The sequence below is a fragment of the Oncorhynchus gorbuscha genome, linkage group LG08 (assembly GCF_021184085.1).
Source record: "Oncorhynchus gorbuscha isolate QuinsamMale2020 ecotype Even-year linkage group LG08, OgorEven_v1.0, whole genome shotgun sequence".
Classification (NCBI taxonomy): domain Eukaryota; kingdom Metazoa; phylum Chordata; class Actinopteri; order Salmoniformes; family Salmonidae; genus Oncorhynchus; species Oncorhynchus gorbuscha.
In genome coordinates, this window is record NC_060180.1 from 49,048,552 (window position 1) to 49,069,196 (window position 20,645).

Sequence of the window (20,645 nt, forward strand, 5' to 3'; positions counted from 1 at the left end):
ATTTCAGGCTTCAAACATAAAGATATAAAACTGTATTTTTTTGGGAAGAATCAACAACAAGTGGGACACAATCATGAAGTGGAACGACATTTATTGGATATTTCAAACATTTTTAACAAATCAAAAACTGAAAAATTGGGCGTGCAAAATTATTCAGCCCCTTTACTTTCAGTGCAGCAAACTCTCTCCAGAAGTTCAGTGAGGATCTCTGAATGATCCAATGTTGACCTAAATGACTAATGATGATAAATACAATCCACCTGTGTGTAATCAAGTCTTCGTATAAATGCACCTGCACTGTGATAGTCTCAGAGGTCCGTTAAAAGCGCAGAGAGCATCATGAAGAACAAGGAACACACCAGGCAGGTCCGAGATACTGTTGTGAAGAAGTTTAAAGCCGGATTTGGATACAAAAAGATTTCCCAAGCTTTAAACATCCCAAGGAGCACTGTGCAAGCGATAATATTGAAATGGAAGGAGTATCAGACCACTGCAAATCTACCAAGACCTGGCTGCCCGCTAAACTTTCAGCTCATACAAGGAGAAGACTGATCAGAGATGCAGCCAAGAGGCCCATGATCACTCTGGATGAACTGCAGAGATCTACAGCTGAGGTGGGAGACTCTGTCCATAGGACAACAATCAGTCGTATATTGCACAAGTCTGGCCTTTATGGAAGAGTGGCAAGAAGAAAGCCATTTCTTAAAGATATCCATAAAAAGTGTCGTTTAAAGTTTGCCACAAGCCACCTGGGAGACACACCAAACATGTGGAAGAAAGTGCTCTGGTCAGATGAAACCAAAATTGAACTTTTTGGCAACAATGCAAAACGTTATGTTTGGCGTAAAAGCAACACAGCTCATCACCCTGAACACACCATCCCCACTGTCAAACATGGTGGTGGCAGCATCATGGTTTGGGCCTGCTTTTCTTCAGCAGGGACAGGGAAGATGGTTAAAATTGATGGGAAGATGGATGGAGCCAAATACAGGACCATTCTGGAAGAAAACCTGATGGAGTCTGCAAAAGACCTGAGACTGGGACGGAGATTTGTCTTCCAACAAGACAATGATCCAAAACATAAAGCAAAATCTACAATGGAATGGTTCAAAAATAAACATATCCAGGTGTTAGAATGGCCAAGTCAAAGTCCAGACCTGAATCCAATCGAGAATCTGTGGAAAGAACTGAAAACTGCTGTTCACAAATGCTCTCCATCCAACCTCACTGAGCTAGAGCTGTTTTGCAAGGAGGAATGAGAAAAAATGTCAGTCTCTCGATGTGCAAAACTGATAGAGACATACCCCAAGCGACTTACAGCTGTAATCGCAGCAAAAGGTGGCGCTACAAAGTATTAACTTAAGGGGGCTGAATAATTTTGCACGCCCAATTTTTCAGTTTTTGATTTGTTAAAAAAGTTTGAAATATCCAATATCCTATCCTGTATATGGATGAGCGATGGCGTGCGGCATAGGCAAGTTGCAGTAGATTGTATAGAATACAGCATATACATATGAGTAATGTAGGATACGTAAACATTCTTTTAAAGTGCCGTTATTTAAAGTAACTAGTGATACCTCTATGTAAACATTATTATAGTGGTGATATTTAAAGTGACTTATGACACTTTTATTAAGTCCATTTATTTAAGTGGCCATAGATTTGAGTCTGTATGTTGGCAGCAGCCTCTCTATGTTAGTGATGGCTGTTAAACAGTCTGATGGCCTTGAGATAGAAGATGTTTTTCAGTCTCTCGGTCCCAGCTTTGATGCACCTGTACTGACTTCGCCTTCTGGATGTTTCCTGAAGTCCACGATCATCTCCTTTGTTTTGTTGACGTTGAGTGAGAGGTTATACTCCTGACACCACACTCCGAGGGCCCTCACCTCCTCCCTGTAGGCTGTCTCGTCGTTGTTGGTAATCAGAACTACCATTGTAGTGTCGTAGCCTTGATGATTGTGTTGGAAGCGTGCATGTCCACGCAGTCATGTGTGAACAGGAAGTAAAGGAGATGGCTGAGAACGCATCCTTGTGGGGCCCCAGTGTTGAGGATCAGCGAGGGATGTTGTTTCCTAACTTCAACACCTGGGGGCGGCCCGTCAGAAAGTCCAGGACCCAGTTGCACAGGGCGGGTTTGAGACCCAGGGTCTCGAGCTTAATGACGAGTTTGGAGAGTACTATGGTGTTAAATGCTGAGCTGTAGTGAATGAACAGCATTCTTACATAGGTATTCCTCTTGTCCAGATGGGATAGGGCAGTGTGCAGTGTGATTTCCGAACGGGAAAGACGTATTCCTGGTCGTAATAATGGTAAGTTGACATCACTTTTATATCCAATAGCTCTTCCAGACTGTATGTAATATCACTTGAGCTATTCTGGGCTAACAATGTAAGTAATAATACATAAAAAACAAATGGCGTCATCAACTCCTCTGCTAGGCTGATAGGCAAACTGAAATGGGTCGAGGAGCTGCTGGGTGACGCTGAGAATATGACTTTTCACAAGTTTCTCAAGCCATTTCATTACTAAGGATGTCAAGGCGACAGGGCGGTAGTCATTCAGCACAGAGGGATTAGATGCTTTAGGAATTGGTATAATAAGTTTTTCCACAATACTGGAACGTGTTGCTGGTCGAGTGATGATTGGCAAACGACTGTAAAAACACCAGCCAGTTGTTCAGCACAGTGCTTTAACACATGTCCACTCATTTTGTCTGGTCCTGGGCTTTTGTGTGTTACATCCCTGAACAACTTTTAAACATCAGACTGTTGAACAACAACTCTCTCAAACATTTGTAATGATGCTTCCAGTTGTTTTACCTCAGACACAAAGTTGTCTGATTCAAATCTTGAGAAGAAAACATTCAGTTCATTAGCCATGTTCTGGCCCTCATATCTCCCAAGGTCAGCACTGTTTTTCCCCTTGCCTATGTGGGGGGCACTATAGCCATGGATTTAATCCCGTGCCAGGCCACCTTTGCGTTTCCTGAGGAGAGGGTCCTCTCCACCCTTTGCTTGTGTGCCTCCTTGTCCACCATTATCTATCTTTTGATCTCACATTGTACATCTCTTAAAGCCTGTCTATCACCCTCAGCATAAACTGCCTTCTTCCTATCAAGTAGTGATTTTAGATGTTTTGATACCCATTGTTAGGGAAGATTATTGTTAGGGAAGATTTTACAGGTTTTAATAGGCACAACTGACTCAACCCAGACTCAACACAGTTTATATAGTCTGAAACAACATCTGTGAGTTCATCAAGATCAGAGCTGCTGTCCTCAAATACCTCCCACATAGTACAGTCAAAACAGCCCTGGAGACAAAATACCTCCCACACAGTACAGTCAACACAGCCTTGGAGACCAAATATCTCCCACATAGTACAGTCAACACACCCCTGGAGACCAAATACCTCCCACAGTACAGTCAAAACACCCCTGGAGACAAGTGATACTGTGGTCCTTCCAGATCTGGACAGTTTTAAATGTGGATTTCTCCCTCTCCAGGAGCCGACAGTAGGTTGGCCTGAGGTAGACCACATTGTGGTCTGATGTCCCCAGAGGAGGTCTGGTCGTGGCAGAAAACACATTTGGTATTGTCCCATAGCACAAGTCAAGAGTCCTATCGTTCCTAGTGTGACATTTCACATACTGGTGGTATGTGCACAGGACTTTGTGCAAGGTACAGTTGTTAAAATCCCCTAAAATACATTTGAGTGCGTCAGGGGAGTTGGATTCCAGTTTCTGTGGCAGATTATAAATCATCTCTGATGCCTTTGTTATATTAGCTTAAGGTTGAATGTACACAACAGTAACCAACAATTTTTGGGAACTCACGGGGCAGATAGTAGGGTTGCAGTGACACAGAAAGCTGTTCAATGTCGGGGGTACAGAGTCTCTCTCTTACCAGGATCCATTTACACCACTGATCGCTGACAAGCAGGCAGACGCCCCCACCGTATAGTTTCCCTGTGACTGTCAGATCACGGTCCGCTCTGACCAGAGTGAAGCCGGCCGGGTCCACTTCTCTGTCTGGGACTCTGTCATCCAGCCGTGTCTCAGTAAATGCCAGCAAACAGGCCTCCCCATATTTGTGACAGCTCATCCGCTTTCCCCCTCAGTGACCTGGCATTAATCAGCAAGGTGGTGGGTAAGGGAAGTTTGTTCTTACAGTTTTTAAATCTTTGTCTGATCCCCCCCCCCCCCGTTTCCCATGCATTTGGGTTTGTAGTCCACTCGCAGACAATCACGGATTAGATGGGCCATTGGGATATCCATCGCGTTTGTGTTTGAGTTGCATTGTAGTAAGAACTCCCTGCTGTATTGGATTCCGCTGGCAGCATTGTTTTTATAATTTAGTCCGTTTGTAGCGGGTATGTACACGATCAACAAGATCAGTCCAACACCCCACCACTGTGAATCCATGGTTGGAGGATTGTTTACAAACAAAGCATGCAAATTAAAAACATAAAAGAACGCCACGCCAAATGTCACACACACTGCAGGATGCAACAGAGCCGCGCCCCCAATTAACAGAGATACCAGTTAACAGCACGTATTCAACCTCTGGAGGCGGAATAAAATTGGTTTGGCCCCTAAGACCCTCATAAACTTCTACAGATGCACCATAGAGAGCATTCTGTCGGGCTGTATCACCTCCTGGTACAGCAACTGCACTGCCCGCAACCACAGGGCTCTCCAGAGGGGGGTGTGGTCAGCCCAACGCATCACCGGGGCCACACCGCCTGCCCTACAGGGCATCTACAGCACCCTATGTCACAGGAAGGCCAAGGAAATCATCAAGGACCTCAGCCACCCGAGCCACAGCCTTTTCACCCTGCTTCCACCCCCCCCGCTTACGTACATTGGAATGCTTGGAATGTTTTGTCCTGTGAAACGCATTAAACAATGCCCCCATTAGTTTTTACTCCCATCTCTGCAGCACTCCACCAATCAGAACTTTATGTTACTCTTTGGGCTGAATGCCAAGCGACACATCTGGAGGAAACCTGAAGCATGGTGGTGACAGCATCATGCTGTGGGGATGTTTTTCAGTGGCAAGGACTGGGAGACTAGTCAGGATCGAGGGAAAGATGAACGGAGCAAAGTACAGAAAGATCCTTGATGAAAACCTGATTCAGATCGGTCAGGACCTCAGACTGGTGCGAAGGTTCACCTTCCAATAGGACAACGACCATAAGCACACAGCCAAGACAAAGCAGGACTGGCTTCGGGACAAGTCTGAACATCTCTGGAGAGACCTGAAAATAGCTGTGCAGCGACGCTCCCCATCCAGCCAGACAGAGTTTGAGAGGATCTGCAAAACTGGGGGAAAACTCCCCAAATACAGGTGTGTCAAGCTGGTAGCGTCATACCCAAGAAGACTCGAGGCTGTAATCGCTGCCAAAGATGCTTCAACAATGTACAGGGTCTGAATACTCATGTAAATGTCATATTTCAGTGCAAAAAACGGTAAGCTGTTTTTGCTTTGTCTTTATGTGGTATTGTGTGTAGATTGATGAGGATTTAAAAAAAATCCATCTTAGAACAAGCCTGTAACATAACAAAATGTGGAAAAAGTCAAGGGGTTGAATGCTTTCTGAATGCACTGTTTAACATGACTTTGTCAGATATTGACTCGTAGGTGGTTTACAAAACATGGATTGCAGCTCATAAGATAAGGGCATATGTGGATTTTCTCACTACCCGTAATGAACCTGAGCGGACGCTATGTTCCATTAGTCTCAGGTTGAGGGTTGTGAACGGGGAAGAAGCTCAGCCCTACAGCTGGCCATGGCAGGTAAGACTGGGAATTACAGTATGAATAAGAGTACAGCGTAATGGTAAGCTTACATTGATTGCGTTGTCAATGAGTTATTACAAATAGTTTACAATAAAAAGTGTCATACTGTAAATAGACAAATTGTTGTAACATACGATTTTGGAGACGTACGTAGACACACACAGTATTTTAGCATAATTTCACAAATGTCCCCAGTCATGAACTAATTATATCAGATTTTGACCTACAAGTCCCTTTATATGACCAGAATTGCTGATTAGGGACCCGCCTGTTTTTCGATTTGTAACTTTCCCGATGAGAGCACATAATGCATACTTTACATTCCTGGTTTAGTAATATAGACTCACACGCACACATGCACATGCACACAATTATGTTACTGTTTAAACCCATGTATGGGTTTGCCATTTCTTAGGTTTCTCTGGAGTCGTTCTTCCCCACCTGCAGAGGTACGCTCATCACTGATAACTGGGTCATGACGGCTGCACACTGCATTACGTGAGTCCAGCATACAATATGCCATGCCACTGGCTGTATGATTCTATCAAATATAGCTAGTATCATAATAGGCATCCAACACGTAAATAGGGCTGGGTTATGACAGAAACATTGAACACCTTTATATATATATAGATATATATATAGACATATGTCTATCCTGCTGCTCTAGGAAACCCTGCCAAAAACTGCCCCCATAATGTTCCCTGAGAAGCTTTCTCTTGCATACTCCTTAGCCATCCCCAAACTAGGGCATAACACTGATACTCTTTCTGCCCTGCCAGCATGTGGCACTGTAAGACCAAATGCTGCACTCGTCAGTGGAGAAAAACTAACTCTTTCACCTGTAGCCTTGTCACCTCAGGCCTGTTTGTGCTGTGTAGAGAACTAAGGCTGTTGGGAGCTGGCTATACAGCACAAACAGATCTGGGCCGACCAGGTTACTTCACCTGTATTGCTGCACATTTTTCACCCGTGTTCTTCCCTCTGATCAGATCCAGGTTCCACACATGCAGAGTGGTCGTGGCAGAGCATGACAAAAATTATGAGTCAGTATGAGCTGCCACAGGCCAAAGTATGAGCTGCCACAGGCCAAAGTAAGTGTTCCCTGGGATGATACCAAATATCTGTAACGGCTGTTGGAAGGAGAGGACCAAGATGCAGCGTGGTAAGTGTTCATGATTTTATTTAAACTGAACACTGAAATAACAAAGAGAACGAACGAAACCGAAACCGTTCTGTCTGGTGCAGACACAAAACGCAGGTGGGAAAAGGCTACCTAAGTATAGTTCTCGATCAGAGACAATGATAGACAGCTGCCTCTGATTGAGAACCACACCCGGCCAAACACACAGAAATAGAAAACACAGAACACAAAAACATAGTATGCCCACCCCAACCAAACCAAAATAGACACATAAAAAGGATCTCTAAGGTCAGGGCGTGACAGTCCCCCCCCCCCCAAAGGTGCGGACTCCAGCCGCAAAACCTAACCCTATTGGGGAGGGCCTGGGTGGGCATATAGCCGCAGTGGCGGCTCTGGTGCGGGATGTGGACCCCACTCCACCTTGGCCCACTTAGATGGCGCCTCTGGAGCGAGGACCCTCGCCGCCGACCCCGGACAGGAGGGCGACTCTGGCAGCCCCGGGCAGGAGGGTGACTCTGGCCTCCCATGTCCAGTCCTCTCTTCCATGCTGCTTGGTCCTTTGGTGGTGGGTAGTTCTGTAACAGCTGTTGGAAGGAGAGGACCAAGATGCAGGTTGGTAAGTGTTCATGATTTTATTTAAACTGAACACTGAAATAACAAAGAGAACGAATGAACCCGTTCTGTCTGGTTCAGACACAAAACACAGGTGGGAAAAGGCTACCTAAGTATAGTTCTCAATCAGAGACAATGATAGACAGCTGCCTCTGATTGAGAACCACACCCGGCCAAACACACAGAAATAGAAAACATAGACCACAAAAACATAGAATGCCAACCCCAACTCACACCCTAACCTTAGAGATCCTTTTTATGTCTCTATTTTGGTTTGGTCAGGGTGTGACACCATTACATTAACAGGGGAGGTTAGCATTATGTCAAAGTATTAATGCCTCTGTAACTTTCTCACTCATCATTATTCACGATTCAAGTACTATCCAAAATCATGGTAGCATCCACATTAATGTAGAAGTGTTTAGAAACATATTCTATTCTTATTTACAATAAAAGTGACTCCTAAATCACAATACATTATTTACCATTTCTATTGGGCATAAAATAATCTGAAACAACCAAACCAAACAGCAAATGCATCCAACAAAGAAGCTTGATCATTGCATGCTACGTATGAATATGGGACCAAAAATGGGACCAAATACTTAACTTTTGACTACTTTAATAGACATATACTTTTTTTTCTCTTAAAACGGTTGGAATATGTACAAAAAGTGCAGTAATTTCTACATGGTCACCCAATATGGATAAAAATACCCTCAAATGACAGCTGACAGTCTGCACTTTAACAACATAGTCATTTGTATCATTTCAAATCCAAAGTGCTGGAGTACAGAGCTAAAACAACAACAAAACATGTCCCTGTCCCAATACCTTTGGAGCTCATTGTATATACACACGTACGTCAAGGGGTCTTACAATTCAGAATCAAATAGCAAAATTATTCTATGGACAGATCATTCCATATCCTTGGACGGATCATTGTCAAGGTGGCATGTCATCACCATTTTCTTGTGACACCAAACCCCCAATTCCCAACGTCATCACACACATATCCGTTTCATTAGTCAAGCTGAGGGGAAATTTTCATCACCCCTGGTAAAGCCCCATAGAGATGCAGGGTACAGTAAATCTCTGCCCTGCCTCCGACTGACCAACAGCTGAATCTCATTAAAGGGCCAGTGGAAGGAATGTTAATGTCTTTAAGTCTTATGTTTCTCCCTGGCGTAGTGGACCTTGGTTGAAATAATATTCATTTTCTTTTAAAGCAGCGCATTATTGGAGTTTTCCTGGCACAATGAAGCCAATGGAATAGTTCTAAACATACAAACTCTACCGACTGTCAAAGTATTTGAGAGAAAACAATTACTGTTTGAACCCAGGTTTGTGCCCTTGTGATCTATGTGAGGGGGGTGTGTGTTGCCAAGCTGTCCCTACTGTTTTCCATCCATACCCCTTCAATCCACACCCATTCTTCATCCATCTGAAACACAGAGATAGCCTGTACTCATTGTGACATGAGGCCTAAATTGTCCAGAGCTTCACTGGCGGCTTTCCAAGGTAAAGAGCAATTAACAGAGGTTACTGGCTAACTGTAGAGGGCTTAGAGACAAATGTAGGTTAGTGTTTATTGGGATGAATCTTGTCTTGGAGGCAAAGCGATTTCTACTAGATCTGCCAGCGGCAAAGTCAAAATTGGAGTAATATTGGGAAAAATAGATGAAAACAAAAATTCACTTTTTCTTCTTAATTTAAGGTTAGGGTTAGGCATAAGGTTAGCATTGCGGTTAAGGTTAGGTTTAAAATCAGATTGTATGTCTTTGTTGCTATGTCAGCTAATGATTACCCTGCAGAGCTGCCTTCGGCACATGAGTCATCCCAATAAATGCCAAACTGCGAAACAAATCCAGACAAAAGCTTGGTTGACCAAAGTCGCTTGTTTTTAGTTTCATATTTTTTTAAAATAGCTTCATTAAAATATCCTTCACACTAACAACACTTAATAGAGCAGTATCCGATTGTGTTCACATAAGAGAATAGTGATCTACGTAGGTCTGCATGCAATGACGAATGAATTTCAGCCATGTTTTTGTCATGACAAAACATTAAATACACTACATTTACCATTAGGGCTATAGATGGTAAAAACATCCTTCCTGCATTGTCTTGCAAGTTGTGAGATAAAAGTTGAGCTGCTGCAGAGCTGGGTCTAGGCTACGTTTGTGTCCCTGTTGTTAAGCTAAGATATTTAAATACTTTCTGGGGCGCCTTCCAAGGAAAGTCTAGCTCTTTTAACTCCATAGGCTAACTTAAGATCTGGATTCTTTTGAGGACCTCAGTCAGTACCCCAGCACCCCCAGCCTAATGAACCCACCGTTGTGGTGACATTCTAGCCTAGTCCCTGGTCTGTTTTTCCTGCCTTATCAACATGTTATGGTGTGACAATGACCATATAAGTTGGCAAGACAACACAAAACAGGTCTGGGACCAGGCTAGCAGGGTTGGGGTCCATTTAAATTCCAGTCAGTTTTCATTTACTCAAGTGTTTCCTTTATTTTGTCAGTTACCTGTACTTCCTGAATTCACTGGAATGTCATTGGAATTGACCCCAGCCCTGCAGGCAAGTGAGGGTCTATCCCCTGCCGTGACAAAATCCCATTATGGGACAGCCGTCCTCTAATCTGGACCAACGCCGTCTCATTTGTCACTCAGGGTGCCCCTCTCTCCCATCTGCCTCCCCAACCCTCCATATCCAAGCCCAAATCATAAGGCATTAGTGTGTTGACACAGCTATTTTGGATAGGGCTTTGTCCCCCTGGAGGCATTTTGTAATATCTGCCAGGCCATGGAGGATGATGGATGTCAGGGGCTCTGATAATAAACTCCCATGCCAGCTGGAAAACACTTGTCATGGTGCATGGCAGACAGGGGCATCCCTCTGTCATCAGGATTCCCTCCAAAACTCAATGATCCTTTCTTGTTGTATGCCTTGTTTGTAGTGTTGGCTTGACTTACTAAGTGACATCATGACAGGGTGTTATGCACTGAGAAATAAAATACTAGGAATATTGAGAACAGACACTCGGAATGATCATCCGACCCCATATCCATCCTCAACTGAGGTTGGCAGAAAAAGTAAAGCTGAGAACCAGAGCTTAAAAGGATCAAGTCCCCTCACGTTCCCTTTTCAGACACTAATGCATATAATATAAGTCTAATGGCGGGTACCATATACTATAGCCTATGACCACTAGTCATGGGGGGGAAAAATCGATCCAGTTATATATCACAATATTATTGTCATGTCCTGACCTTAGAGAGACGTTTAATTTATCTATTTGGTTAGGTCAGGGTGTGATGTGGGTTGGGCATTCTATGTTTTGTTTTCTATGTTTCTTTATTTCTATGTTTTGGCCGGGTATGGTTCTCAATCAGGGACAGCTGTCTATCGTTGTCTCTGATTGGGAATCACACTTAGGTAGCCCTTTTTTCTCCCTCCTTTCAGTACGGGTAGTTGACTTATGTTAGTGGCACAATAGCCCTGTGAGCTTCACTGTTGTTTTGTTGGTGACATTTAAAATAAAAGGAAAATGTACGTTCACCACGTTGCACTTTGATAGCCGTGATATTGTATCAATACCTTAATTCCAAGTATCAATTTGTAAAAAATTATTTGATATACAGTAGCAATCAAAAGTTTGGACATACCTAGTCATTCAAGGGTTTTTCTTTATTTTCACTATTTTCTACATGGTAGAATAATAGTGAAGACATCAAAACGATGAATTAACACATATGGAGTCATGTGGTAACCAACAAAAATATTAAACAAATCAAAATACATGTTATACATGCCACCCTTTGCCTTGATGACAGCTTTGCACACTCTTGGCATTCTCTCAACCAGCTTCATGAGTTAGTCACCTGGAATGCATTTCAATTAACAAGTGTGCCTTGTTAAAAGTTAATTTGTGAAATTTATTTCCTTCTTAATGCTTTTGAGCCAATCAGTTGTGTTGTGACAAGAAAGGGGTGGTGTACAGAAGATAGCCCTATTTGGTAAAAGACCAAGTCCATATTATGGAAAGAACAGCTCAAATAAGCAAAGAGAAATGACAGTATATCATCATTTGAAGACATGAAGGTCAGTCAATCCGGAACATTTCAAGAACTTTGAAAGTTTCTTCAAGTTCTTTCGCAACATCCTCTCATGAGGACTGCCACAGGAAAGGAAGACCCAGAGTTACCTCTGCTGCAGAAGACAAGTTCAGTAGAGTAACCAGCCTCAGAAATTGCAGCCCAAATAAATGCTTCACTGAGTTCAAGTATCAGACACATTGCAACATCAACTGTTCAGAGGAGACTGCGTGAATCAGGCCTTCATGGTCGAATTGCAGAAAAGAAACCGGTGGTATGGTGAATGTGCTGTTGGGTCCACAGAAGTACATTTCCTTTGCTCTGATTCTAAGAGATGTAGTCAGATCCAGCCAAGGAACACAGTGCGTTCTAGCATGTACAGTGAGGGTGGCAGGTAGCATTGTGGTTAGAACGCTGGGCCAGTAACCGAAAGGTTGCTAGATTGAATCCCCGAGCTGACAAGGTAAAAATCTGTTGTTCATTGGCTGTCATTTTAAATAAGAATTTGTTCGTAACTGACTTGCCTAGTTTAAAAAAACACTATTAAAGGACACCAATAATAATAAGAGACCTGCTTGGGCCAAGACACTCAAGAAATGGACATTCGAATGGTGGAAATCTGTCCTTTGGTCTGATGAGTCCAAATATGAGATTTTTGGTGTCTTTGGGAGATGCAGAGTAGGTGAATGGATGATCTCCGCATATGTGCTTCCCACCATGAAGCATGGAGGAGGAGGTGTGATGGTGTGCGGGTGCTTTGCTGGTGACACTGTTTGTGATTTATTTAGAATTCAAGACCCACCGCATTCTGCAGCGATTCGCCATCCTATCGGAATTGCGCTTAGCGGGACTATAGTTAGTTTTTCAACAGGTCATTGACCCAACACACCCCCAGACTGTGTAAGGGCAATTTGACCAAGAAGGAGAATGATGGAGTGCTGCATCAGATGACCTGGCCTCCACAATCACCCGACCTCAAACCGATGGAGATGGTTTTGGATGAGTTGGACCGCAGAGTGAAGGAAAAGCAGCCAACAAGTCCTCAGCATATGTGGGAACTCCTTCAAGACTGTTGGAAAAGCATTCCAGGTGAAGCTGGTTGAGAGAATTCAAAGAGTGTGCACATCTGTCATCATGGCAAAGGGTGGCTACTTTGAAGAATCTAACAACTAAAATATATTTTGATTTGTTTAAAACTTTTTTGTTGCTACATGATTCCATATGTGTTATTTCATAGTGTTGACATCTTCACTATTATTCTACAATGTAGAAAATAGTAAAAAATAAAGAAAAACCTTTGAATGAGTATGTGTGTCCAAACTTTTGATCGGTACTGTATATATATATATATATCATTCATATTTTTGGTAGGTAGTGTTAGCTTGCGCTAGTCGGCTGTACCTGCACCAAAACTCTGGTATTTTTATCCTATAGCCTTTTCTCCATCTTCTTTTTCAATAGTGAGCCAGCAAATTTTTTTCAGCACTTTTATTCCATGACTGATCAAAACAAATGTTCTCCTGCGCTCTCGTCTCTCTGCAGCAGACATGTAGTGAGCAATATGTTTGGAACATCAAATCGCAATAAAATCACAGTATCAAATCGCAATACGTACTGTATAGAATTGTGAGAATCGCAATACATAGCACATCGGCACCTAAGTATCATAATAATATTGTCTTGTGAGATCCCTGGCAATTCCCAGCCCTAATGACCACTCCAAAGAATCTACTAATTTCCTAAGTGTCTGACTAAGGTATTCTGGTTATTCATTGATTCCAGGAAGATGACAGTGAAAACAATCAGCCCATGCTTCCACAGCACCAATAAAGGGCAGTTGGCACCATAGGGCCTAGCAGGCTGACACCATATTGACATCACTGACACAGTCACTGTGTGAGGACTTGAACCTAATTAGCGCCAGCCGCTTGGCCTGGCCTGATTCAGCTAATGCATGGCATATTGAAAGAGGATACTGTGCGTGCTAGAACACACTGTGTTCCTTGGCTGGATCTGACTGCATCTCTTAGAATCAGAGCAAAGAGAAAGTTACTTCTTTGGACACAACAGCAAATTCACCATACCACCATAGACCTCTGAAACACAACTAAACTATTCACAGGTTTATTCTGCTATCCATTCCCATGGGCTGAGAGACAGACTGCTTGGGTCATTCTTTCTGGGCAGCTGCTCTGAAGGCAACCAGACAGGATGTCGCCACATCATTTGACAACATCATGACAACATCATTTGTCATCTAAATGTCTGTGTCATTCCAGTTCAGGAGCCGTGCAGAAGTACAACATAAAAAGTCCATGTCCACTGACTGCAGATGAATCAATAGAAAATAATGTATTCTAATGTTATGGTTGAACCATTGTGGAGCATCAAGATCATCAATGTGCTGGAATTTCAATTTAGTGTTTCCATGCACCTGGATAATACAATAGCTATGCGACTAGTTATACTTTTTTCCCTATTGAATCATTTAGCTCACCTGCTTTGCGTAGACATAGACGGATGTCGGACCTCTGAAGGCCCTCCTTCACATGCTCCTCCTAAGGCCTGATGTCCCGAGGAGGGTCGCTGCCGGGTGCTGATTGGCCAGGACGGGCCTCACCCACCCGGGCATGGACAGCTCACTGGAGCCTGTTGAGCCCCGCCCAGGCGTCGCCGTCACACAGGAATATAGACCTTTGGTTTACAAAACATGAAAACAGTAACAGATTAAATTATAGTCCCCAAATCCAGAACAAATTCAAGAAAGCGGTACAGTATTATATATGGCCATTATAGCATGGAACTTCCTTCCATCTCATATTGCTCAAATGAACAGCAGACCTGGTTTAAAAAAACAGATAAAGCAACATCACAGCACAAGGCCTCTCCCCTATTTGACCTAGATACAGTACCTTTAAAGGGGCACTTAAGGATTTTGGCAATTATTTTTTTTCTTTTGGAAAAGTTTTATTGGCACAATTCCTTTAAAAACAGCTCATACATTTTTTACATCATTTATACACATAAAAATGGCAACAAAGCATAAAACACAGCATTTGAACGTTACATTTACATTTGTTAAAAAGTACATGTTGTTAAAACCAATGAAAACAACCATGAATAAAAGTACTTTCCTTGTAAAAACATCAAATCTGTAAAAGCCATTTAAAATGTGTACTAATGATCTAACAAAGGTAAAACATTTTTAAGACATGAAAAACGTATTAAAAAGCCACTTTGTTAAAAGGCTGTCTGGATTTTGGCAATGATACCCTTTAACTACATCCCCATAGTCAGATGAACTTGTCGAACTGCTAGTATGCTAGGAGATACTTACTGTATAGACTTCCAGTTATTACCCTAATGGTAGTTAGTATTGGCTCGTGAAACTACCTCTAATTTCCTTCATACAGGACACAGAGACATAGAAATGTTATCCACAAGTCCATTTGACTCTGGGGAAGTAGATACAAGGGAAAATGAGTTGCCAAAATACCAAAGTATCCCTTTAAAGGTAAATTAGTCAACTATGCAAATTTCAAAGCCATTTAAGGTCCTCTCTGTCATCCAAAGGTATTCTCTGTAATCTCAAATAAATAGGGTCTCCAACACAAGTACACATCAGAGAGTTGTTCCACTTGGCCACTAAGGTGACAAATACATTTTCAACCCCCTTACCAAAAACAACTTTATGGAGTCAGCAGGAGTCAGATTTCCACTTGACATCGATACAGGGGAGCATATTTAACAGGCCTTGGTGACAATGTCATTGGAAAAGCTGGAGAGAAGTTAGCCGTGATCTGATGGTTCTTCTTGCCTGTGTGTCAGGTGAGACGACAGACATACAGGACAGTGTTGAGCTGACATTGTCGAGTCGGCGGTGACACCATGAGACTGAGCGGGGAGTGTTGAAAACGGCCCCTGGTCCCGGGAATGATGCACACGCACTCCATCAGCTCCAAGTGAGTCAGGACATGTCAACTTCTCTTGTCACCAATACCGACCCCTTTAATACTGACCCTCACAAACTCACACTTAACCCACCATGCCAAGGACTTCCCATCTGAAAAACACATGATTTTTGAAGAGAAGGGTCAGAGTATTTATTCACTTACCTCCAGGAATAAGGGCTTATCAAAATCTCTTTTGGCATCTATCAGAGTCTACTTGTGCAATCATCTTTCAAGTTGATGTATGCAGTTCTTCTTTTTAATTAAAAATAATTTAAGGTATCATTGTGCTGATTCTGATTTATGTGCCTAAATAAAACCCTTATTGATGTCACTTGTTAAATCCACTTCTATCCGTGTAGATTAACGAGAGGAGACGGGTTAAAGAAGGATTATTAAGCCTTGAGACAATTGAGACATAGATCTTGTATTTGTGCCACTCAGAGGGTGAATGGGCAAGACAAAAGATTCAAGTGCCTTTGAATGGGGGATGGTAGTAGGTGTCAGGTGCACTGATTTGAGTGTGTGTGGGTTTTTAACACTCAACAGTTTCCCATGTGTTTCAAGAATGGTCCACCACCCAAAGGACATCCAGCCAACTTGACACAACTGTGGGAAGCATTTGAGTCCACATGGGCCAGCGTCCCTGTGGAACGCCTTCAACACCTTGTAGAGTCCATACCCTGACGAATTGAGGCTGTTCTGATGGAAAAAGGGGGTGCAACTCAATTTTAGGAAGGCATTCCTAATATTTTTGTACACTCAATGCATATGAGGTTAGATAAATAACCTATACTGTTTACATTCAATCCACTTGACATCTGAACTGCATTCCGTTGCTTTGTGATCCTAACAGCTCATTACATTTCCTACCATCCTTTAAATTATATGAATGACTTTTAGAAAAGGGGGGGGCCGATCAAATGAGAAGGGGTCAGGAGGGTAGTAAGGGAGGGCACGTACTGTACAAAAGGAACATGTCCTAAGGGAACTCGTCTGGCTGTCCCAAATGATAGACCCTTTTTATTTGACAGGGATGAGAAATAGCAGCTAGGGCTTTTTGCTGATGCGGTGTGGAAAATGTCCCTTGGAACATATCATTGTGCGAAAAAATTTGGCAGAGCCTCATATCGGCCCTCCCAGAAAAAGAAAAAGATCTAAACAGGGTAAGATGTAACGATGAGATGCAATAGAGAAGGTTGGTCCACCTGAGCAGAGAGATCTGTACACAACCAAAGAGCATTTCACTCCATGGCTTCTCACCCTTATTGCACCAGCACCACCATCTTTAAACACTAATATCACTATGAGCTCAATCACCTCCACCACTCACTAACACCCACTTTGACCATGAATACTCCCTGCCATATATCTAGCAGACTGTTATAACGGAGCCCACATCCGCTGACATCAGTCGACAGCTGTCTCTCTTAAACAGGCTACGCTATACACACGCACGCACGCACGCACGCACGCACGCACGCACGCACGCACGCACGCACGCACGCACGCACGCACGCACGCACGCACGCACGCACGCACGCACGCACGCACGCACGCACGCACGCACGCACGCACGCACACACACACACACACACACACACACACACACACACACACACACACACACACACACACACACACACACACACACACACACACACACACACTGTCAACAGATAGTGAAAGAGAGAACACAACTGCCAGGGCTGTCTGCCTATAGACAGCCCATAAATGACCTAAAGGAAAACATTTTAAGGTAGGCACAGAGGAGAGAGAGGTCCTCACCCTTGACCAATCAGGTTTCAGGAATCTGAGACTTTTAGATGACATGTCCCCGTGGAATCCGGCACGCTCCGTGATAACAAGGGACGCATTCCCGGAGGAGACGGCATTATCTACTTACTCGGATCCGAGCTCGGCTGAGTCTAACTCATCTTGATCCATGAGTTCGCTGAGATCTTCTCCAGTACGCTGATCCCCAGCGCCTCCACAGACAGCTTGTCCAGAACCAGGACCCCGCACCTTCTCAGCAGAGCTGCGTTCACCTGGAACAAAGGGTTCTCCGTGGTCACCCCCATCAGAGTCCCTGTCCCACACTCCATATGAGGGAGGAAGGTATCCTGCATACAGACAGACAACAAGAGACGGAGACAGAGAGATTAAAAAGAAAAGACAAGAGAGACATGGGAGGAAAAGAAGTGCTTGAGCATCCTTAAAGTGACTCAATATGAAGGGTAGGTCATAGTGCTTAGAATGACCTGCAAATGAAATACCATTGGCACTATCCCTCATTGTACATTGGTTTGTAATGTAGCGGTGTAAAAGCATTATAGGTTACATGGTTGAAGGACAAAGCTATCTCGTGCATGCTATGATGTCTGTGTTTTGCGTCTTAGCACCTCTTTAGCCGAGCAAGGTGTAGAGGGCCGGCCCTGCTCTAACTACCTGTTCATTTTGATCAGGATTTACATAGACAGGAATTAAGCGGAGTTCTGTGCCACAATGAAGAGCGATCATATCACATTATACTACACAGAGTGTAGATAGGAACAATAAATATCCTTATTATCAGTTGGTATCGGAGCGATGCTATGTTATTACTACTGTAGTTTGTTCAACTTTGTATGAATGCTAAAACAATCATGGCATGCTGTAAGATTTGTTAAAATTTTGGATCAAATATGTTTTCGTCGATATGTACTGGTCAGTGGTAAAGATGTTGTTCTTTGTCCCAGATAACATAACACTCAGTACAACACAAACCGTGATCCAAAAGAGGGAGTAATTATTTTTACAATGGTGTGTGGGCACTGTCACACAATGGTGTTGAGCTGTGAAAGGAGATAATGGCCATTAACATTCAACATAAATCTATGGAGTTGTCTTGGTTTTTTGGGTGATATAATACCAGATACCCCATTCTAATGGTAGAATTATGAGAAAAATCTATCTCTCAAATGGGATCATTGAATCAGATTGAGATTCCACACTCAAAATGAATGTATCTTTCCAGGAATCTGAGGTAGAGGCAAAGTGTGTATGGCTGGGTATTGGGTATTGCTTCTGAGTGAACTCGCCACGTGTTCTCTTTTACATTTATTATTGCAGGTGTCATTTTTTACAATCTCACTTCATATTTCTTGAGTTCTCTTGCAACATTTGAGCCGCTTGTGTCTTCAGTTTAGGGGTGTCACATTTCTTTAGTATGATTATGGGATTTGTAGTTTATAGCTCTGCAGAGAGTGGGATTCTGGGCTAGATGCAATGTGGAACAGGTGAAGTAAATCAACTCTTATTTTCCCCATTATCCAAATGTATATCAACATCTCTTGTCAGGAGCAACATATTCTGTTGCTACTACATGCATTTTTGACTGTCTATATTTGATCTCTCTTCAGCTCAGACAAGATGCCCAGCAGCCACGAGAGACATGCACCAGAGGTCCCCCTGCAGAGGACAGAGAACGCCCACCGTGGTTGAGTCTCTCCCCCAGCCAAGGTGGCCAAGCTGAAGGTGGGCCGCCAGCGCACCGACAGCTAGAACAACATAGCCAAGCTGGCATTCTTCTGCTCCCTGGAAAGGGTGGAGACCATGCGCTGCTTCTGGGAGCTGAAGCACATCCAGCTGGAGGTTTTAGGAGGTAGGCATAATATATATGGCAGATTTCATGTGTCCTTTTACTTTGCCACTCCCATGAATTTACTGGTTGACTTGCACCATCTAGTGTTAAAGTCCCTTCCCTGCAGCATGCTGCAATCTCCAGTCCAGAGAACTTTTCACCCCTCCTCAGGGGGACCCTTGGCCATTTCACAATTTTGTTGTTGCCATGAACTAGCTAACTTGTTTCACAAAATCAACAGCTTGATAACTAGTTGACAAATTGAATCAGGTGTGCCAGCTCTTGAGTAGTGTAAATACATGGATGGGCTGGGGGTCCTCGAGGAGTCTACTGAGCTCTAGTCTACTGACTTCCCCAAGAGAGGGCTGTAACTCGAACCCCAGAACCATAAATCTATGGAATTAAAGAACAGAACCAAGATGCAGTCAGTTTTTCAGCCACTGGGTGGCATCGCTCTCAACTTTGAGAAAGGAGACATTATATTGACTCAACACCGTGCTCTGCTGCACTCTAATTTGGACTTGATAAGAATCATTATGCAGCGCCCCCTAGAGTAGGCCTTGTCAAAAATGTGGGGCTGTCGGAGGGAAAGTTGCTTAGGCAAACAAACTATGAAGGAAAATAAGTGGCTACAATTTACACTTATTTTGTTATTTAATGAAAATAATGGACCGTTTTTTCCATGTACTGGGGTAACTGCGATTAAGCCTGACTCGGCGTTCCAATGCATTCAAAATACTTTGGGGAAGGCCATTCCACACCGATCTCAACAAACCATTTATGGACCTCGCTTTGTGCAAGGGGTCAATGTCATGCTGAAATAGGAAAGGGCCTTCTCCAAACTGTTGCCACAAAGTTATAAGCACAGAATCGTCTAGAATGTCATTGTGTGCTGTAGCGTTAAGATTTCCCATCACTGGAACTATGGGGCCAAGGCCAAACCATGAAAAACAGCCCCAGACCATCATTCCTCCACACAGTTGGCACTATGAAGCTCCGGACGGGCAGTTCTTGTGCTTACGTTGCTTCCAGAGGTAGTTTGGGATACGGTAGTGTTGCAACCAAGGGACAGATGATTTTTACCTACGTGCTTCAGCTCTCGGCAGTCCCGTTCTGTGAGCTTGTGAGGCCTACCGCTTTGCAGCTGAGCCATTGTTGCTCCTAGACGTTTCCACTTACAGTTGCCCGGGCAGCTCTAGCAGGGCAGAACTTTGACAAACTGACTTGTTGAAAAGGTGGCATCTTATGACGGTTCCACATTGAAAGTCACTGAGCGCTTCAGTAAGGCCATTCTACTGCCAATGTTTTTCTACAGAGATACCATGGCTGCGTGCTCGATTTTATACACCTGTCATCAACAGGTGTGGCTGAAATAGGAGAATCCACTAATTTGAAGGGGTGTCCACACACCTTTGTAT

The 20,645-nt window shown here is 43.4% G+C and overlaps 1 long non-coding RNA gene across 1 annotated transcript; it reads right to left on the reverse strand.

The window, feature by feature from the left end:
• Positions 1–7,050: 7,050 nt before the first annotated feature.
• On the reverse strand, positions 7,051–17,861 carry LOC124040901. Its single transcript, XR_006839818.1, has 3 exons — positions 17,512–17,861; positions 14,153–14,349; positions 7,051–7,529 (listed from the first exon to the last, which is right to left on the reverse strand). It is a non-coding gene; the product is annotated as an uncharacterized LOC124040901 (long non-coding RNA).
• Positions 17,862–20,645: the final 2,784 nt, after the last annotated feature.